Here is a 14,130-nt window from a genome sequence, read left to right on the forward strand (position 1 = left end):
GTAGATGAATACTTGGAAGCTAGAACATATGATCAAATGATGCAAGATGATTCTGTACCATTATGTTTTGAATCATTTGAATTTTTGAAAGGAATTTTTCGTAGTATATCTTCAAATGGGCAACCTGTAGAAAATCATGTAATCTCATTAGAACCAATAGAAAAAGGGTTGCAATAGTATTTTCAAGTTTTTCATGATCCAATAGTTGATGTGTTGGATGATGTCTGCAGTCAAAGTCCTTCTCCATTAGCTAACTATGAGCTTGAAAAAAGTATTGATACAAACTGGATCCAACAGCCGGTTTCTTTGTCATTTTTAGCAAGAGTCTCGTCACAAAGCTCAGATGAAAGTTTGCATTCATGGTATGAGGAGAAGCAAAGTAATCAATTGGATGAGCTAAGTTCCAGTGCACATGAATTTCAAGATCCTTATGCACTATTTTTGGAGTCAGATAGACCATCCATGTTATTCAATCTGGGAAAACTTGGATCTATTTACAAGTTTTCATGGGAGTTGCATTGCAGTAGTTTTCTCTTCTTTCTCATAAACAAGCACTTGCAGAGAATTCAAACAACAACTCGAATTCTTACTTGGTTGCAATGGTTGTTTCATTTCAGTTGATCAGGTGATGAATGGAACAGTTAAAGTAGGTTTTATTGAATAAGCTCCATTTTGAGCATCTTTTCCAATTTGTCAGTGGTGTTTCATTATCAAGTTAGTTTTTAGTTGAGTAAAAGTCAGTTTGTGTTGTCAAGTCATCAGTTTATAGTCATGTATTTCAGTTTGAGTTTTTTTTACTCCATGCCTAATGGATAAGGCTACTAGGTCTACGGTGTTCTTGGCACCTCCAAGGAGCTACCATCCCCATTGGAGCCAATGTTAGTGTCAGAATTTTCATACTACCATCAGTGATCAAAATATTCTCTTTTGCATTTTCATGTTAGGAGTCCCATACTGATGAATTTTCATTCCATTAGGTCATGGATCCAATGATGGTGGTAATCACTTTAGTTTTCCCCTCATGATCTGTACTTGTTGATCCTCTTACATATAGTTCAATCATGGTTCATACTTACTCTGCAGTTCATTTCTAAATCTTAGGGTTTGGTCTCATTAGGTTTTAGGGTCCCACCATGGTCAAAATTTGATGATTATGTGCCAATAATGATCAAAAAATACATGAGGATGCCAATAATGATCAGCGAAGTCATAAGTTATTATTTCGAAATCATAATGTAGTTCTCACCTCAAAACTTGTCTTGAGGTGAAAACATAGTATTTTGTTTTTATCTTCATTCCTTATGTAATTTTATGTTTCCATATGTAATATTGGTTCCCAGCTTCTCCTAAGCATCTAATGATGTTGCCAAGCACCTACCATTGCAAAAATCAAGTCATCATGAGCACCAATTACCCTGCAAAAGAAAAAGAGAAACAAACACTAAAACCCTAAATTCCTCTCCCACTGAGCTAGGGTTGGCTATGGGAGTAGAGATATCTGAGCAAAGGAGGCATGAGAGATATCAGAAGGTATGAGGCCATTTCATATCATCAAACATTAGGCCTCCATCATTTGTCAAGAAGTCATTCCAAGGAACAAGCCATTCACCACACATAAGGGAAGGTTTTTCTTTAAACTATGTTTATGAGCAAGAAAAGATGCATTTGACAAACGTGAGAGAGGTTTTTCTCCATCATAGACCCAAAAACAAAAACCTCCCTTAGTTTGTACATAGGTGTCATGGTTTTAGATAAATGTCAAAAATACAGTTGCTACAAGAGAGTTAATGCACTTCTAGACTAACCTTGGGAAAATCAAGACTTCTCCTATCAGGGTTGACCAAATAAATTTATCGATGAGTCAACTGATAACTAGACACAAAGATATTTTCAATGAGCTATCATGAGCTCAATTTGGAGTTCAAGAAGAACTCCAAACATTGTATGAAAAAGCACTCTGCATTTTGGCAGCCTCATTCTGCACATTTTGACTAATCTTGGGAGATTGGACTTTTGACAGGGAAAATGAATTCCAAATTGAAATATTCAAGACGTTTGGGAAAGTAGATTCGATAGTATTTCCAACAAGCTATCCCATGCTCAATTTTGACACCGGGAAGGCCTGCAAAAGTGGTCTGCAAAAAGGTGTTGCGCTTAGGGAGAAGGGCGCTGCGCGTAGGGCAGGGAGCCTCAAAATCACTCCAAATTGCAAATTCTCACCAAATTGCCTCAAATTTCACCTTTTACAAGTAAGTTCCCTCTCTTCACTCAATGTTTGGCTTGCATGTTTGATATTTTGGACCTCTCCTCCACTCCTAGTATTAAACCCTAATTTTCCTCTATAAAACCTAATCAGTTTGTATATTCCATTGCCTAGCATGATAACTCAAACTCTTTACCCATTATTCCCTTCACCTTCATCTACATCTCATTCCCAAATATCCTCCCCTCACTCTCATAGCTTATGCTCTACCCATAACCATATAAAATTCACTCATCCCTAAAGACCCTAGAACATACCACTCATCCCCATTACATTGTCCCATTTGCATTGTCAAAACTGTGCAAACTAGGAGAATTGATTAAATCATGGATAGAGGTGATTTTGACTATGATGAGGAGACAAAAAGTGATAGTTCAATGGAAAGGAGAAGGCAACAAAGAAAGCCTCATAAGGGAGGAAAAATCATAAGAGAGGGAAACTGTCAAAGATGTCATTATTCAGGACAAAGTAGCCCAAATACAAGCTTTGATGGACAAATTAGAGAGAGCTAAGTTTGTCATCACTTACCTGGAGCAAGAAAACAAGAAACTAAGTCATAAACAGGTCCTCATGGAACTTGAGCTACTGAAGACAAAGAGGCAAAGTGACAAAGAGGTTCATGTTACTTTCACTCCTATCGAGCAAGAAATCGAACAAGATAGGGAAACTTGGCCTGAAAGAGTCAACCTACATCTTGAAAGGCTCATTGGCAAGGCCAATAGGGATAAGAAAATGCTCAGACACATGGCATACCATTACATGGCTCGTAACAAAATTTGTAACATGAGGATGAGAAAGTTAAACGCTAGGCTAGGGAGAGCTTTGGAAGGGAAAAAGGAGCAAGATAGATTAAATATGTTGGCTGAAGCATCACTAGCCTATCAAAGCAGTTGATGGTGGTATCTCACACCAAATTTGGGTAGATTTTGAAGAAATTTTGTCATTTTGAAAATTTGGAAATTCAAAACACAGAAAATCTGCTAAGAAGCACAGCGCCACTGGTGTTGCGCTTTTTCTAGGAGCACCCAATGGAAAAATGGCTTGCATTTTTGGATTCAAGGCATCAAGGACATGCACCCTAGCAATTTTCAGAATTTTTGGAGCAGAACTGGTCCACCAAAAGGTCCAAAAACTCCCCAAAAATGACCTTTCTACCTCTTTTTGGACACACAGAAGCAGCCTTGGGAGATTCCAGTTTTGAGGGGGCAAATGAGCTCCAAATTCAAAAATTCTAGGTGTTCCAGAAACTAGACTTGAAGAACTTTCCAATGAGCTATCATGGGCTCAATTTGGCTAAGGGGAAGGCCTCCAAAATCAGGTGGAAAGTGGCGCTACGCTTAGGGCCATTTTGCTAAGGAAGCCAAAATTCGCCTGTTTTGACTATGAATTTGATTTCTCTCTCCTCATTGATGATTTCACTAATGTAATTGATGACATGGCACGTAAATGTAATGGTAAAACAGGGTTAGAGGGTAGATTCATTAGTTAGAGGTGGTTTTGATGCAAATGAATCAGTTTCCCCTCTTTTAGAGGCAAGTTGTTTGACTACCTATATTCTAGTTCTTTTTTGCGAAATGGTTGAAACAACCCCTCTTCTCATGGATTTGACCCCTGAAGATCAAGAAGAGTAGTCTAGATGTCTATATTATGTGTTTTCTTGGTCATTTGGTGGGGTTGGATTCAACTGGATGCTCATGTACTGAACACTTATCATTTTGTAGCAGCTCTGGCAGGAAAGTAATAGAGTTGCAACTATTTTTATGGGATACCTGTGGTATGGCCTTTAGCATGTGTTTCTTCTTCTATTAATATGTTCTCATGTTATTTATGTATACCTCTTTCATATAATTGATTATTATTGGTTGTTTTCAAGTGAGATAGGTGGAATACATTAGTTTTTAATGCTTTGCCTTGGGAAAACACCAGTATTTCATGTTTTCTCCTCTGTTTAGGAAGGATTCTTGACTTTCTTAGGCCCTTCTTAGCTCCTCACCAGTCTAGCCTTTCACCCCATCAAGCTTAAGGTGCTGAAGATCATACCTACCTTGCCCCATATAATCCCCTGCAATTTTGACTTAGTTTCATAGACCCAAATTGCCCAGCTCCTCCTGATCTGGAAAAAAAACCAACAAATTCAATCAAAACCCTTGAGCTACTATACCTAGGATAAAATGTTGTTCCTGATCCAGTCATCTCGACTAAGGTTCATAAGAAGAGATCCCTCTCCCGACCTAGTAGGGCTAGCTACTAGGTTAAGCGTGGTTTGTGGTTACCCTAGAATTGCCTCCCTTCAGCCTGAGGTCAATTTAGGCGATAATAGAGACATCCTCATTCAAGGAAGCAGTGCAAAACTTGGTCTGGGTTGATGCCATCATTGAGGAGTATGAATCCATTATCAGAAAAAATGTTTGGGAGGTGGTCCCAAGGCTAGCAAACAAGTCAGTGGTGAGTTCTAGATAGATTTACAAAGTAAGGCAAGAAATAGATGAGAGTGTAGAGAAACAAAAGGCCACCTTTCTTGCTAGAGGGTTATCTCAGGTGGAGGTAATTGATTACGATGATACCTTTTCTCCTATATCAAGGTACTAACCAATCAGATATATTCTAGCATTTTCAGCATAAATGGGATGGAAGATACATCAGATGGATGTAAAGGCGACATTCCCCAATGACATGATTGAGGAAGAGGTGTATATTGAGCAGCTGAAAGGATTTGAGACCTTCAATAGAGAGTCACATGTATGCAGACTCAAGCGAGTGTTTTATGGACTAAAAAAAGCACCATGTGCTTGGTACAATAGAATTGACTTTTTTTTCACCGGGTTGGGCTTCACCAAAAGTGACGCAGATGCGAACCTTTACCATATTGTGGTTGAAGGTAAATTGTTGATTATAGTATTGTATGTTGATGATTTGATTTTGACAGGTGATGAGACGTTGATAAAATCTTTCAAAGAGGATATTATAGGAGAATTCAAGATGAAGTACTTGGGGCTCATGCATTACTTTGTTCGTATGGAGGTATTCCAAGGAGATGAGGCACTATTTGTCTCTTAGGGAAAGTATGCCAATGAGATACTGAATAAGTTCCACATGGAGAGTAGTAAACCCATGGAGACTCCTCTAGCAAGGAATTGGAGGAAGGAGGATGCTACTTCATGTGAAGTAGTGGAGGCTATTATTAATAGAAAAATTGTGGGTTAACTTATGTATTTTGTGAACACGTGACCAAACATGTGTTTTGCAGTTAACCAGCTTAGTCAATCCATGGTTAAGCCAACCAAAATTTATTGGAAGGAAACTAAACATGTGTTGATATACCTTAGAGGCACCACTCAATTTTGTCTTTGGTACATATGGATAGAGGGAGTTAAGCTTCAAGGCTTCACAAATGCAGATTTGGTAGGGAGTCTATCCAATAGGAAGAGCACATCTGGGGAATCTTCAGTATTAGGTCAACAACAGTTTCTTGGTACAACAAGAAGTAGAGATAAATTGCACTTAGTTGAGCAGAAGTAAAATACATGGTTTTTATTCAAGAAACTTGTGAGGCTACCTGGATTAGGAAGATCCTTTTTGGGTTGTTTGGTTAGTAGATGGATCCTACGGTGATTTAGTGTGACAATCAAAGTTGTATGAAACTCTCTAAGAATCTAGATTTTCATGATCGGTCCAAGCATATTGGCATAGAGTATCACCATATACAAGATTGTGTGCAAAGGAGAATCATGTTGTTGGAGTACATTTCTATAGAGGAGCATGATGTAGATACTTGGACAAAGGAATTTTCATGATGAAAATTCAAGTTTCATAGAGGCATGATCAGGTTAGTAGATACTCCCTTTCTTGTTGAGAGGGAGTGTTGAAAAAATGCAACAAGAAAAATCCTACTTTAATTTGTCCTTGAATTAAATTGTAATACTAATTCTCATAGAAGCTTGTAACAATTAACTAAGTTAAGCTGACTTAGTTGGATTAGTAAATTCGAGTTAGGAGTATATCTAGAGTCATTTAGAGTGATCCCTAAATTTTAGGGGCCTAGGTTGAGTTATTATTGAGTTGTAATTATTTAATTCAGTTTAATTGAGTTAAATTAAGCTATAATAGTTCTAACTAATGGAGAAATTAGTGACAGGTTAAGTGAATTAAATTGGATTTAATTCACATGTAGTGATCAATCAGATAATGGATAATTCACTCATAAATAACTCATGCATGTCAATTCTGAGAAAGACCCAGTTGAAATTGGAGTTTAGGGATAGTGTATTATCAGTTGTAAAATAATCTAAATTAAAAAGGTGATGCATGAAATTAGTGGAAGGCCTATGGATGGATTATGCAATTATCAATGAGGAATTTCCCAACTAAATATGGGCTAATTCCCTAGGAAACTGCGCAAGGAATTAGGAGCTTGTTAGGAAGCAGATTTGGCTAAGTATTGGCTTGAGCTGATTTGTAAAGCATTGAGATAGATTGTACTTGTGCAGAGATTGTTCGGGTTGAAAAATCATTGTATTTTCTTCTAATATCTTCTTATTAATGAAATATACAAATAGTAGGGGTTTTTAGCTACGAAATTCCCCACAAAATTATTATGTTATGTGTGATTGAAATTCTTCCTTTTCTATTTCATGATTTCATCAATTAATTTTCATTTCCGCTGATGAGTAGAGTAGATTCAAGTCGATTGTTTTAGCATATTACAATCTACAATTTGAATCTACAAGGAATTTCTACATGGTATTAGAGCTGAAATCACTATAAAAGAGGAGAATAGGAGTTTGTTTTGTAGGATAAATCGAATTTGCATTATCATACTTCAGAGCTAGTAGGATGTTATTCTACGGATTGAGACTTGAGTATGACCTTGAGGGTATCTTGAATTAAATAGATTGGAAGGAAAATATGGTGGTAGTGTTGGAAGATAATGAGCTGAAGGAATTCATAGATCATGATATCATGAAGCCTCCAACATATGATGCTAAAGATCTAGCATAGTGGAGAAAGTGAGTGGGAAAGGTGAGAAGGATTATCCTAGAAGGAGTTCGAGATCATATTGTCTCGAATATCCATGTTAAGGAAACTCCATTTGCAATGTGGAAGGCATTGATAGACCTGTTTCAAAAAATCAGTGACCATAGGAAGTTGGTGCTGAAGGACAAGATCAGAAAGATCAAGATGGAGAAGGATGACAAAATACCAAAGTACTTGACCAAGTTCACCCAATGCTATGGTGATCTTCGAAGTATCAGTGTTACTATTATGGAAGATGATCTAGTGAGCCTAGCACTTCTAGGACTTCCCAAGAGCTGGAACAACTACTATTGGGAGCGGGATCCCCCAAGGGATGTTTTGGGGCTAAAATCCCATGTTTAAGTCAAATTTTTGTAATAATATTGTAAATACTCTGCATTTTGTGGTCACAGAGCACGAAGGTGTTACATGTCACAAAGGGTAGTCCACCCTTAGTTTTGTAAAGTAAAGTCAGCTGTAAGAGATCTAGCCATGGTCCAAGGACCATGGGATTGTATAAATAGAGCTAAGCTCTTAGTAGTTAGAGGCATCGAACATGTAAGAGAGTCATAGATTTAGAGAAAGAAGTCTAAGTCTTGGGTTGTAGCATAGGTAGAGGCTCTGCAACTGAGTGCATAGAGGCCTTGGGTAGAAGTTCACAGTTGAGTGTGCGAACCCTTGCAACTGTGTGAGCAGGGTGGACACAGTCTGTAAACACCTAGGAAATATTAATAAAAGGAGTTATTCTGCCATTTCTATGTATTTTTTCTATTGATCAGTTTGGATATTTTGTGTATGAATTTCCTTTATTATGCTTATATGATGCATGAATGAATATAGTTACATTGAATGATTAAACACAATTATGAATATCAGATTATGCGGTGATAACTTTAAGTATTCGACAAGATAAGCAAGTCACTTAGGGTAATTGAGGAATCTGAATGGCGCACTGCCATAACAACACAAAAGTAACTGGGCCACAAGTTAGGACTACTTGAAGGTCGATCGTATACTTTCGTGAAGGTACTGAAATCCAGAATAGAAGGTTTGTCTTACAAGCCCTAGAGCAAGATCACCAGTGCAAAGGCAGGGATAGGAGAGACCAAATGACATCAAAACCTTCTCAGGGTGCGAAAAATTGGTTCCAGCATCCCCCCATACTACTTCGGGTGAGACTTTGGTCTGCACTCCATGAGCTGATGCCGAAAGGGCCAAAAGTTTAGGTATTTGTTTGGCTAAATAACGTTGAACTTGGGTTAGGACCCCTCAAGCCAACAAATGGTTCCGTTGCTAGGACTAGAATTTGCATAAGATATGTGTGATGTCGTATCACTCAAATCCAACTAAGAAAGAGATTGGAAATTGGTTGGATAGAAAGATCCACGAATTCACGGCACAAGAGAACAGAAACTCGCGACTGACAAAAGAACAGTGATTAGACAGATACCTATATACAGAGATCCATGAGATATTTTTCTTCTCTTTCCCTATCGAGTTATATGAGTGGATCACAAAGTTAGCAGATAGCCAAGGAAGGTGGAAACTTGATGGTCCTATTGTGTGGACCCCGGAGCTAGTGCGAAGGTTGGAAGAATCAGAGCATAAGATCGCTCGTGCTATCGATCATTGGCTCGATTGTGTCATAGGAGGATTTGTGATTGAATTCGCGGTTGACACCTCAGTCAACTATAGCGAGGCAGAGCGACGTTTTTTCAAAGGACCGTGAGGTAAGTACGTAAAATCTTTAAGTATTTGGATTAAAATGTTGTTGTGTGAAAAATGGGTTATGCAGCTACCTTGATGTTCGAGACTACGCGAAGTGGAAAAAATTACAGAAATGAAGGAAAAAAGGGTCCGGAGTATAGTCCTTTGATTTCACCTCTGCGAAGTAACGAAGAAGGGATAATGAAGGTTTCTCTGTGATGTAACAAAGAAGGGATAGCGAAGGTTTCTCCACGAAGTGCTATTCAGTTAATCAGATAAGGATTCTCGTGAATACCACCTCCGCACAAACCCCCTCCAACTTCACCACCTTCACCTCCAACTTTTCACGTACCACCTCCACCTCTACCACAGTTCAATATGGCAAATACAATGAAGTTTCCTTTGTTCAAAGGCTTGGGAAATGAGGACCTAGACCAATTCTGGTTCATTGTGAAAGCTGTATGGGAAGCTCAAGGTGTTACAGATGATCATATAAAGAAGGTGACATTGGTTAGTTCTTTGAAAGATTGCGTGCTAACCTGGTATATTAAGTACTCTATCAATAATCTAAATGTTGAAGTAGCAGACATCTAGGCAGCATTGAAATGGGGAATTTAGTAGGCCTAAATCTGAGGTGTAGTCGATTGTGGGATTCAAAGAGATCGTGATGCAACCAGGTGAGATGCCTTGGGAACTAGATCAAAGGAAGCTAGCATGAATTTAACAGATGGACAGCATCACGAGTGGTTTGCGGCTTCACTAGTATCACACTTAAGGAATGCGTTGTCACAACAGAAGATAACAACTCAAGAAAAGGCCTTGGAGATTGCCATGAGACTACATGAAACTCCAATGCAAGATCCTAATCTAGGAGTTCAGCAGATCCATGTGCAGCTGAAGAATCTATGCCTTGAAATGCAAAGTCTAAAGTGGTATAGAACAATTCAACCAGAGGTACGTGAGGAGATATGGTGCTTGAAATGAAAGAGTCAGGGTCATGACAAAGACCATTGGCCAGTCTTTGCAAATTACATTGTAGGAGGAGGACCGATGCCTTTAAGACCAGAAACTCAAGCAAGACCTAGTGCAGGGCCTACATTATGGTGCGCTATCTATCAGGTAGTTAGAAAACATGCCACAGATAATTGTCACTTGATATAGAAGTATGTAAAAGCACCACAATAGTTGTTCTGCAACTTTTTTAGGTTGGTAGGGAATGATGAACGTACTTGCAGAAGCTATGAACTGATGATGGATAGAACTCCCACCTATAGGGTTTAGGCCAAAACGTGGCCCCTTAACCAAAACATAGGAATGGCATGGATAGGATTTCAGGGCGCAGAAGAGGTCGAGGTAGAGGAGGACCTGGTGGAGGTCGAGGATAGTTGATTTGCTACAATTGCGGAGGACCACGACATTATGCCCACGATTGCACTAATACAATGCATACCTCGTGCAAGTATTGCACACTATTTCATCATGAAATGAAAGATTTTAATACACTTATTGCTAGGATACGTGACAAAGGGAAGATACCACCTCCAACAACTCAAAACCTGCAGATGATGAGGTCCAAGAAACGCGATGAAGATCCAAACGTAAATATAAATTCTCAGAAGTGGAATTGCGACAGGAGATGATAAGGGGAAACAACCAGAAGATAGTACATGGGTTCACAAAGCCCTAACAAAGGAGGCTAATTTAGATTTGGAGTGTGCTCGTGAAAGCCTTCATAGAAGCTAAGAAGAGCTTCACTGAGGCCTCCACCTCAGGAAGCAAGGTTAAGCCTGAGCGAGAGATGGACCCCTCTATGCTCATGAAATTCCTAGAAACTTGTAAGAAGTTACTGCGCAATAGTAAGGTTGTGAAAGGGTTACAAGAACTCATCAATAGATGCGTTGGAACCACGCTAGGTGAGCCACATGTAGTAAGAAATATTGGTAATCATAAAACAAGGACGGGATAGGAGATGAGACTGACCGCACATATAGGAGAATATGAAATGGATCAGGTCATCTTGGACTTGGGGTCAGATGCGAATGTCCTACCAAAACAGACTTGGGAGTGAATGGGGAGACCTGTGTTGCAATGGTCTCCAATTCAGCTAAGGATGGTGAATCAATAGAAAATCATCCCCATGGGGTGGCTGCATGGGGTGACTATGGATATTGAGGGAGAAAGCACGCTGGTTGATTTTGAAGTAATAGAGATAGTGGATGACAACAATCCCTATCCCCATGCTCCTGGGAATTTATTGGGCTACTAATATGAATGAGGGTAATCAATCTAAAGGAGAAGAAGATGATATTTTAGAAGAAATCATTGCGTGTAATAGTACCCCTTGATCCTACTGAAGGATTGCACTATATTGAACCTGTTCGTGATTATGAGAGTGATGACGACCTGGACTGTATCTATAAGATAACAACGTGAGACCAAGATTGGGTGAATCCCACTGCAGATGGATGGATTACTTGGGATCGAGAGAGTTCTTGTACTTCGGACTCTGACGAAGAAATAAAATGCTCGCAGAATTGGTTACATGAACTAACTACGCTAAATTGCAACATGATGACCTGGTCGCTGCGCTATGTGTCATGAGAGGTAATAAATCTACCTACTTATGATGGTTTGAATGAGGTAGATATTTTTTTGGATGCATTTGAAAGGGAGGTACCAAAAAAGTAGCGCTTCCAGGCCTTGGACTGGGTACTCTGCCCGATGCCCACAGGATGGTGGGGTACGCACAAGGGAAGCTTTGATGATTGGCATGAATTTAGGAGGATGATGAGAACACGATTTGGGAAGCCTAAGACATGACTAATAGACAAGTATGATGAGTAGAACGATCCGCATGCACATCTAGCGAAATGGATGTAGGCTTATGGAGAAAAGCCTCAACCTGAGTGGGTGCACCTGTTCTGTCATACCCTGGATGCTATCCCAATGAATTGGTATATATAAATAGAGCTTCACCATGGGGTAGGAAAATGGGAAATCCTACGTGAAGGATTCATGATGACATTCAGTTTTGAGGACGGGTTTGAGAGTATTAATGAAGCACTACAGGAGGTAAAAGGAGCAATCTTTAGGATACCACATTATCCTTTAGACCTGATTCAACCTGAATGGGCTACTCAACTAAGTCACACACTAGAATGTTATAATGTAACTATTAAAGAAGAGGATGAGGATCTGTGAAATATTAAGATTCTAGAAACAGAAAGCCACCGCGTGGTTCAAGGACCGTAGATTGAGAACCCTGAAATAACCGTGCCATTGAAAACAAAACAAGTGAACATTGGTATGGAGGTAGAACCAAAATTCGCGAAGATTGGATACTATTGGGATGACACGATGGTGGATAAGGTCATTGAGTTGCTCCACAAATAATAGGACTTATTCCCTACCAAGTTTACAGATCTGAAAGGAATAATTGGGGACTTAGGAATGATGAAGATCGTGCTAAAACCCGACGTGAAGCCAGTTAAGCAAATGCTTTACCATCTCAATCTGAAATATAAGGAGAAGGTCCACTTAGAGCTTGACAAGATGCTTGCGGCAGGCATCATTGAGCCTGTGGAAGTATCTGATTGGGTAAGCCAAATGGTGGTGCAAGAGAAGAAGTAGAAGAACAAGATGTAGGTGGCCAGGAAGCATATTCCTTCACTGATGGGTTCTGTGGGTACCACCAAATCAAAATCGCGCCAAAGAATAGGAGCAAGACAACCTTCGCAACTGAGTGGGGTTTTTTCAATACAATTTAATGTTGTTTGGATTGAGGAATGCGTCAGTAATCTTTTTACGTGTGGTTGTTGCGGAAGTCAAGGAATTTATTCATAAGTTCCTGGAGGTATATTTTGATGACTGGACTATATTTGGGCTGGTTAAGCGCCATGTAGCAAGCTTGTGCATGATGCTGGATACCTGTCGAAGATACCAGATCATGCTCAATATCAAGAAGTGTCTTTTTTGCGTTCCTTTTAGGAATCTATTGGGGCATGTGGTTTGCAGATAAAGACTAATGGTAGGCCCTGCAAAGATTGCGGTAATACTAAACTTGGAAGTGCCGAGGAGTGTGAAACAAATGCGCTCTACTCTGGGACATACAGGATATTACAGAGAGTTTATCAAAAGCTATGCCTAGATCACCACTCCTATGGAAAAATTGTTGAAGAAGGATGTCACGTTCCACTGGAACAATGATTGTAAGAAGAGATTGGATATACTGAAAGAGAAGATGGTTACCGCACCGATTCTAGTCTTCCCAGACTAGAAGAAAGAGTTTCATGTACATGTAGATGTGTCATGTATAGCGTTGGGAGTAGTACTAACACAGGCTAGCGAAGAAGGCTTGGACCATCCTATCACTTTCGCAAGTTGCAGATTATCCAAAGCAGAGAAGAACTATTCTACCACTGAATGCGAGGGGCTAGCTATGGTGTATGCACTCCAGAAGTACTGACACTACTTGCTAGGAGGCCATTTTAAGATGTATACAGATCACTCCGCGCTGAGGTACCTTGTCAATAAGCCTATGTTGGGGGGGAGAATCTACAGATGGCTCTTATTGTTCCAAGAGTACGATTTTGAAGTTGTTATGAAGCCAGGACGATTGAATGCAGGACCAAACCATTTTTTGCACGTCGAAACAAGGGAGGAACATATTAACATGGAATAAGGATTGCCTGATGCACATCTATTTGCAGTGTGTGTCATGGATGGTCATTTTGAGGATATAATACACTTCCTAACTACAAGGACTGGACCGAAAGGATACATTATCCAACAAAAGAATGAATTACTGGTGCGCACGGTAGATTTCTCTATCATTGTTGGGCATCTGTACAAAATGGGTACTTATGAGATATTGTGATGATATGTACCTGAGTTTAAGAGAAGCAGAATCCTCGTAGATGCTGATGGGGGCACCATGGGAAGACATTATGTAGGGAAATCAACCACACAGAAGATTCTATGTGCAAGGTTATGGTGGCCAACCCTTCATCGAGATTCAAAAGAATATTGCAAGGTGTGTTATGTATGTCAAAGAACAAGCAGGCCATCGTGGAGGAATGAAATGCCTTTGAATCCAAAAATGACATTGCAACCCTTTGAGAAGTGGGCGATAGATTTTGTAGGACCCA

This window comes from Pinus tabuliformis, chromosome 3_2 (genome assembly GCF_031772625.1).
Source record: "Pinus tabuliformis cultivar Carrire ecotype Pingquan chromosome 3_2, CPIR1, whole genome shotgun sequence".
NCBI classification, from domain to species: domain Eukaryota; kingdom Viridiplantae; phylum Streptophyta; class Pinopsida; order Pinales; family Pinaceae; genus Pinus; species Pinus tabuliformis.